This window comes from Rutidosis leptorrhynchoides, chromosome 9, assembly GCF_046630445.1.
Source record: "Rutidosis leptorrhynchoides isolate AG116_Rl617_1_P2 chromosome 9, CSIRO_AGI_Rlap_v1, whole genome shotgun sequence".
NCBI classification, from domain to species: Eukaryota; Viridiplantae; Streptophyta; class Magnoliopsida; order Asterales; family Asteraceae; genus Rutidosis; species Rutidosis leptorrhynchoides.
The window spans coordinates 367,532,541-367,541,393 of record NC_092341.1 but is presented as its reverse complement, the minus strand read 5'-3'; the positions used below and the strand labels follow the sequence as shown (position 1 = coordinate 367,541,393).

General features: G+C 34.2%; 1 long non-coding RNA gene across 3 annotated transcripts; it reads left to right on the top strand.

Moving 5' to 3' along the window:
* The first annotated feature begins 2,115 nt into the window (after nt 1–2,115).
* On the top strand, nt 2,116–5,686 carry LOC139867071 (uncharacterized). 3 transcript variants are annotated; one of them, XR_011765745.1, is made up of 6 exons: nt 2,116–2,213; nt 2,334–2,375; nt 3,151–3,353; nt 3,796–3,982; nt 4,107–5,300; nt 5,479–5,686. It is a non-coding gene; the product is annotated as an uncharacterized lncRNA (long non-coding RNA). The 3 variants fall into 3 exon arrangements; XR_011765746.1 differs by having other exon boundaries at nt 2,337–2,375; nt 4,107–5,686; XR_011765744.1 differs by having other exon boundaries at nt 4,107–5,686.
* Nucleotides 5,687–8,853: the final 3,167 nt, after the last annotated feature.

The following is an 8,853-nucleotide window of genomic DNA, read 5'->3' as shown; positions in this document are numbered from 1 at the left end:
ACTTCGAGGTTATTTTAAACACACCTGATCTGTTGTACTTCAGAGGGTAAAACATGAACGTTAAGGCTTGTTACCGGGTGCCTACAACTTATAGAATACTTTTATACACTTGCGAGTGTACATATATTTATAAACGGAAATCTTGTGGTCTATTAATATATTGAAATGATTGTTATGATAAACCTGTGAACTCACCAACCTTTTGGTTGACACTTTAAAGCATGTTTATTCTCAGGTATTAAAGAAATCTTCCGCTGTGCATTAGCTCATTTTAAGGATATTACTTGGAGTCATTCATGGCATATTTTGAAAGACGTTGCATTCGAGTCATTGAGTTCATCAAGATTATTATTAAGCCAATTATAGTTGGATGTATTATGAAATGGTGTGCATGCCGTCAACTTTCGTTGTAAAGAAAGTTTGTCTTTTAAAAACGAATGCAATGTTTGTAAAATGTATCATATAGAGGACAAATACCTCGCGATGTAATCAACTATTGTGAATCGTTTATAATGTATATGAACGGGTCCTTTCATTAACACACTATAATTCGCTTATTTGAAGAGTTGGGGGATGCAAAGCATCCACAAACATCCCCTGTCTCCGCCTCTGATATGAAGTGATCCTTTTGTTTATGGTCCCATATTTGTATGGTTTGTAACTACTAAACCTTTGTATTTTGTAACTTATTAATTAGTAAATGGAAATGCATGTCTGACTTGTAACTACTAATTAGTAAATGGGTTTATATTGACAAATATGCATGGAAATGGGTTTGCATATATAGGGAAACATGTTAATCTGTTACTCAGTGATTTACTAGATGTAATAAGACTAACATTTGCATTATTTAGATAAAGGGTAAACATGTAAAATCATAAATTTTCACTCCCTTTCTTTCCAACTCAGGAACAAATTTTTTGTTTACTTGCATTCCCTTTCTTTCCAACTAAGGAACACCAATATGAAGTTTATAATCCATCCTTTTCATTTCTATCATTTACCTCCCCTTTCATTTCTTTTCATTTCACTCTTTTAAAAACTCTGGAACAGAGCCTTAGCGTTTCTTCGTTTGACATAGTTATGAAAAAAAGAGGTGTTCTCATCACCCTCAAGATGCCCTCAAGATGCCATTTAACCAAAACAAATCTCAACCACCACCGCCATCTCCATCCACTGCCATCTTCATCTCTCCATCTTCATCGCTGCCTCCACCCATCGTCATCTTCATCGCCGCAATTTGCATGCCATTAGATAATAAAACGACGATTTAGGGTTGTAATCATGATACGATTTCCAGGCGATTGTTGATGAGCAACGATTGAAAGGTTTTCTCTTGATAATTTGATCGTTTAAAACGATTAAGACAACGATTTAGGGTTTCACCATTTTTCCTTCTAAACTTAGGGCTTCTTCGATTAAAACAGCTGAAGTATAACGTTTTATCAGGTTATGTTTATCTCTTTTCCTTAGATTTATTGTGGGTTAGGTTTACTAAATTCGTTTACGCATTTTAATTAAAAGTAATGTTTTTTATACAACCCTAAATCGCCGTTTTATTATCTATCGTTGGATAATAATATCGTTGCTCAGTATCAATGAATAAAAAAGAGAAACAATAATCAACCAAAAATACAAACTTACTTGATAAAACGTTTGACTTCAGCTGTTTTTGATACTGAACAACATGAAACAAGGTAGATATTACGATATTTTTTCATACTATAGATTCATTTTATCACTCTAATTAATTGATTGTAGCATCATAGAAAAATATATGGGAAGGAGCAAGGTGTTTCTGCTACATACCAATCTATGATGTTCATCTATATATTACTAATCATTTACATTATTCATACCGTTATAGTCAGTTCCTTTCATTTTTGTTAAAAAAATTATATTGAGTACTAACAATATATTTGTCATGTATGATTCTTCATTATTGTTTTTAACCAACGTTTTATTACTAGACAAGAATTGAAAGTCTACTATGATTTGCGTAGCGTGTACAACTCTTTTACCTTGATATACTATTACCCTTTCCATTTTCAGTCGTTTTACGTTACACCCATGTCGTTTTACAGTGTCTTCTAGGTTTTATATTTATGCGGCACATACAAATTAGGGTTTGAGGTGATAAAACTCAAATCATCGCCATCAATATTCAAGACGCTATGACTCTATTGTATCAACCGATTGCTGGTATTCCTAATGTATTGCACTTTTCGTTACTTGATTTTTCTTCTGTCATGATTTAAACTTTTAATGACTCAGTTTGTTGCTGCTAAAGCCTTTTTTGTCAAAAATACTTATATTGAATATGTGTTTTCTAGCAGAAGCGAAGTTTAGAGATAGTAAAAGGTTTAGAGAATGAGGTATGTTTATAGATTTTAGTAGTAAGGTTTCCAATTTCTATTAGTTAATGAGTAAAATTGATGTTTGAATACCCCATATGGATTAACCTTATAAAGCAATTGTTGCCAAATGTGTGAAAGTTTGAGTAATGCATCAATAATCACTTACTACTGCTGGTTTTATTGAATTATATTTATACTAAACGCTTTATGTAAAGTTGTAAATCTAGCAGATAATAATATAAGTTGATACCATTTTAATAACATGCCGATGGTATCATCTTCTCTTATACATGTCATGTTCTCATTTTAACAATTAGGAATGGAAGTTGTGATGTGGTCCAGCGGTTGGTGGTCTGCCTCTTTTAGGGGAGGTCAGGAGTTCGACCCCCGTTGACTACATATTAAAAACACAATTTCATCTCTGCCATGAAGTATCCACCCATGGCACCTTTACCATATCGTTTGGGGAGGGGACTTTTACTTGGCAGTGGCCTTGGATCGGTTTTAAGGTTTCCTCCTGGGCAGTGATGGGGGCGGGGTTATTATCGCTGCATCGGCATAGTCGAAACGGGAGATTATCGCAACGGGTGGTTTAGTCCCCCTCGGGTGATCCCAATCGCTGTTCCAAAAAAAAAAAAAAAAACAATTAGGAATGATATTTTGGTTTATTATAAAACCTAAAAGCTATGGGTGTAATTCAAATCTGATGTTCATTCTATTTCTAATAAGTTGTAATTGTATATTATTTTGTAGAAATATTGTATTATATTTTACGGTTAATTTGGTTTTGCAGTAACTTTCAAAGTGAACCCGTTAAAGAAGCAATTACTCAAATAACTGTTGATGCCAAGGAGAAGAAATGTAACTTCACTAAGACCATTGAACTCCATGTTGGTTTGAAGAATTACGTTTCAGTGGTCCCGTCAAGCTGCCACACGTTCCTCGACCCAAGTTAAAATTTTCCTTGCATTGAGATTCCCAGCATGTTGAGGAGGTGTAAGTTATTAGATGTTGACTTTGTCATGATTCTTGATTATATCGTTTAAACTGATTTTACTATTTAAAAAAAATAGTTAACTATCTGATGTAAACATGTGTTAATCAAATTATACATGGTTGAATATGATATTAGTAATACTTTGTTTACCTTGAAGGTAACAATGGTTTAAAGCACTACCTAATCTACAATCTTCATTTTATGTCTACTACATATCTGAAAAGTGAATTCGTTTCCTATTACTCATTACTCATTACTCATTACTCATTACTCATTATATACTATTTGTCTCCCCGTTCTATGTCGTTTGACAACCCCCAAACGTCATATCCAATCTATTTCTAATCTCCCCATCTTAATACAAAAATCTAAAACACGCCATCATCTTCATCCTATACACACACAAAAAACACCCTCACCATCTTCATCCTTTCATCCCAGGTTGTCGAAGATTTCCAAGTGATTTTTGATGAGAAAACAAACAACTAAACCACCACCGCCATCTTCGTCGGTTCATCCAAAGTGCTCGATGATTTCCATGATTGAAGCAGTAAAGAAAAATATGTGGGAAGAAGAGGATTTTCTGTTCGTTGATAAAGTCAGATTTTTTCTTTCAATTCATAGTCAGGTATTTTGCTTTTTCATATATTCGACACCTATTTCTGACTGTTTTATGAGGTATACATTGTCAATTGCGATTAGGGTTTGTTATTTGGGTTTGGTTTTTCAAATATGTATGTTGGATTTAACAGGGTGTTTTTCTGATCCTGTTGTGGATGATGTGGGATTCATCACATCATGTGTGTCCCGTATATAATCTCTTAATAGAAATGCTATTAGAAATACCAATTGGTGATGTTGAAAATGTCTCTGGAAATTTAAATCCATCTGTATCCACTATTATTCCTCTGCGGTTTTGGAATCGTCATCTGCTACTGCTACAAATACTAACCAGCAAAGTGCGGGTGGTGTGTATCTACGTAAGGTAACATTTGTCTGCTTTTCTTTTTCTTTAATTACTGTATATTATTTGGTATACTTTCCATTTACTCTTGAGTTCATACGAGACGCCATTCGTGATTATCTCAAAGTTAAGGTTTGTGAATTTCAGTATTTTTTAGATAGTGTTTGTATGTCATTCTTATTTATAAGCTTTTCATATGAAGAAAATAAAAAAGTGGGCCACCAGTTCTTGGAGCAAAGCATTTGTCTCATTCTATTGCTTCTTTTGCTGTAAAAGTAGCTTCTATTGTTCAGGTTCGTTCTTTAGTTATGGATTGTTTTCATTACTTGGCATAGCCTTAATGCTGAATGGTTACATTTTTTTAAAGGTATCAACTTCAACCCATTTAGATACAAACGGCTTGATTCGGGCTGATATTTTTACCCCTTATGGGTTAATGACTCACAATTGGGATTAAGTACATGTTTTTCTTTCTGCATTTGTTTAAACGATTAAAGTATCTTTTTTACAATAACATAGTATTGTATACTCATATATGATATGTTGACTATTTGTAAAATTTAAGAAGAGAGGAAAATTTATTAGTATTATTATTAGTTGTTCAGCCATGTAAGTTTTGTTAATTTATATATGCATACGGTTTGAGTAGTATTTACGCCATGTGATACCCAGATATCTATATTTGAGGAATGTCGCCTACCAGAGAAAGCTCTTACGGAGTTATGTAGAAGAGTCAAAAATTGTAAGTAAATGTTATACTTACTTTGTATAATGTTAAAGGTGACTTGAAACATTGTGTTTGTTTACTAACCCATTGTTATTTTGATTATAATAATGGGTTGATTAGTTATCATATAAGGAGGAAGAAATTTTCTCTAGACTATATGTGTGCCTTTTGCAGGTCTAGCCATCTTACGGTGACCATTGGCTGTTGCTGTTGCTGGAGTCATGATAGGCTCAATGGGCTCTATCATCTTCTTCGGTATATATGCAGCTGTGTTTGTTTATGAGATCATCATTGAGAAATTTTATGTCTTTGTTAAATTTCAATTACTGAGTAACATTTATAATACCCTTAAGGCCTTAATCTCTTTAATCAAAGTTGCACCTGTGATACTTGGAACCAATATTCTAATTGTTGCAGTGTTGTTTCTGTACAGTAACGAATGAACAGGCGATCAACTTTGATATAGAAAGATATAACAACCTCCTCGCAACGACAATGCCGCAACAACGCATGGACAACCACTTATGCTATCGAATAATGAATAATATTAGCCTATGTTCCATTACGAAACGACAGAAAAAATTAGCGACCTAAACGTACCGTAGTAATGCGCGGGCCGTTTCGTTTCTAGTTTATGAATAATATCAGTACGTATGGATTATAAAGAAAAATTTGCTTAAAAGCAAAATAACTTGTTATTGAAACTTCAATAAAAACTTACAAGAGTAAAACCAAACAAACATTATTTACTTATGAAAACTTACAAGCAAGGTTGCAAAATTCGCTATTCGGGGATTAATCGGTCGGGACTTTGGAAGGATTAATCGGCAATTCGGGGATTAATCGGAGATGAATCAGATTGTACTGTATACATTAATATATTAAATTTTGAAAATAATGTGTAACTATAGAAAAAAGTCATAAATATAAAGATAATTTTTGACATAATTGTCTTAAATTGTTCATTTTGCTTCAAAACAATAAAAATCTCGTTTAAATTCATGTTAAAATGTTAACCATTTTTGACTTTCACTGACTTTGATTACCAAATTCGATTTTGATCCATCAATTGACGTTGACCGTTTAATTAAACGGATTTTTAGAAATCGGAACGGATTGCTCCTAAAAATGATTAATCGGGGATTAATCGGCTAGCAATCGGGTTTTTTACAACACTGCTTACAAGACTAAAAACCAAACAAATATTATTTATTTATGAGAGACAGTTTAAATTATCTATATATCTATATATATTCTAAAACCCATAATGGGTTATTGTTTGTTTGTCCTTAATTGTCATTTATTAAATCTAACCAACACAAGAATAAATTAATAAATAAAACACGACAGTACCTAGCTAGTTAACACCAACTTAGTTGTATCCAAGCATGACAATTGATTTGAGTTTTCGCCCCAAAGAAACCCCCGGGATATTTTTTCATGATTTTCCCATCAGATGACGAGTGATAAGTGCGTGTTTCGAGTGAGTACCACACTAGATGAGGAAAGTATATCTTATTCTCCATTTCAGACGTTTTGGCATCAACGCAAACAGATGTCGTACCACCAATATAGATTGTGTGCTTCCCTATACCATCAATTTTCTCCCATTTATCCACATCATCGTTATGCTTGAATACCTCAACTTCTCCAAACTCATCACCTATAATGACTAGTAAAAGATACTCATCGCAATTCATCATGAAATATTTTGAGTCACGACTACTACTAGTTATCGGTGGTGGTGCTTTGGCTAAAACAGTATTCCGAATCTCTTCATCATCCAAATTTTTGAATACGACGACTTCTCCGTTTTCACCCAATCCGTAAAGATCTCGGCCTATAAATGTTACAGAGGTATAGTCACAATCATTATCATCAAGAGGGACGAAACGCCACTGAGACCCTCCTCCTACAATGCAGATGAAATACCGGCGTTGGTGGTGATACGAAAATCCAGCAACTATACAATTAGAAGAATTGGGTGGTGCTGAGAAACTTAAGCTTGTAACGTGACCACAATATGTAAGCTTGCGAACATCACTTGTAAAGGGGTTAAATAACATTACTGGAAATTCATATTCTTCGGTCTCAAACAACAACCAACCATACCTCGAACAATACATTTCATCGTCCACAACTGATAGGACCACCTTTGAATTCTTCATCATAAAGTAGTTATCACCCGACAGTGGATCTGTAAAAGTGAGAATCCCTTGATGTTTATCTACAACTATCAGCCAAGGTGAGTTTAACGTATAATTATGCAATCTTCTTAGTGATGACTCGTTTGATGTTTGGGCTGCTAGACGGCAGAGTTTACACGTAGCACGAAATTTCAGGCACTCCACACCAACACAATGTTCCATAATCGTCTCCAACACATCAAACGGAATATTGTGCAAACGTGATTCGTTATGCTCAACCTCTTCTAATGTTACTACTCTCTCATCCTTTTCTTGTTTGACGGTACTCGTGCATTTGGCTTCTACGTGATCGTCTTCAAGCCTACATAATCAAGCATGATTATTTTCATCAACAATTTTTGCAATATATAAGATGTACATACATATACATACACTTACAATAATAATAATATAAAATATACTATAGATAGATAGATAGATGAACATAATAGATCAACTAAAATCATACTCTCTTAGTCCCATATTAATAGATCTGTTTTAATATTATTTGATATTAGAAGTTTTTCTTTCCAACTTTGACTTTAAATAATACTTGATGAACGTTATACGGTAAAAATATATTTGAAATCCAATCCATTTATTTAATACAAACAAGAATATTTAAAGTCAAAGTTGGAAAGTAAAGACCTCCAAGGTCAATCCAAAGTCAAAACAGGACTATTAATATGAGATGGAGGAAGTATATAATTACCTTCCTTCCCACATGGACACGTAGGTTGTTGAGACCACTCGTGAAGGCATACGAGATGCGATGATGGTTCTATCTCTGACATGGTACAAGTGTAATATATTGTCCATTGCGTCACGGATGTGTATATAACCACCCCCTAACTCGGAGGAAACTGCGGGGTTATAAAATATGGAGCCATAACGACCGATATCCAGATAAAAGATACCGTCTTTCAAGTCATACATTTCTTCCCACATAACTCGAGTAATGTCTAAGTCTTTAAGGTCTTCGAAACTGACTTCTTCCACTTTCAAACCACTCACGTCCCATTTCTTGAAGCATTCCAACTCTTTCGACTTTAACTTTATGCTACCAGTGTCTAATCGAAACAAATACACATCAACGATATTCATAGTGTTCCAATGATAACGAGGTATAATGCAAAACAATTCTTTTCCGTATCCTCTAATAAAAGGATTTGGTTTATAACCACGTTGAATAGTAGGATAAGGGCAAGCCCCAAACATGAGTGGTTGAATCATAACTTCTCTGCCCTTTATTACAATCTCAACCTGGATGACAATAGGACAGATATAACCGTCCGACAGATATAACCGTCCGAATTTAAGGCATATATCTTACCATTGCAACAACTTAGGCTATGTATTAAATCACCATCATATGTTATTTTCTTGAGCTGTTTATCGTATGACATCTCAATCCATTTCATCCTCTTTCTTTTACGAAGATTCAGGTGACAAAAGACAAATGTAGATGCATTGCATCTCGTTAACAAGAGGACTGAATTGGGATCATCGGGAGGAGCCGTCAACAAACATTCATCGATCGATTCGCCATCTCCATCTTTCAAGATTAGATGGGGAAGGCTTATAGTTTTCAAACTCAATGGGTTCCAAAGAGACCAAATAAC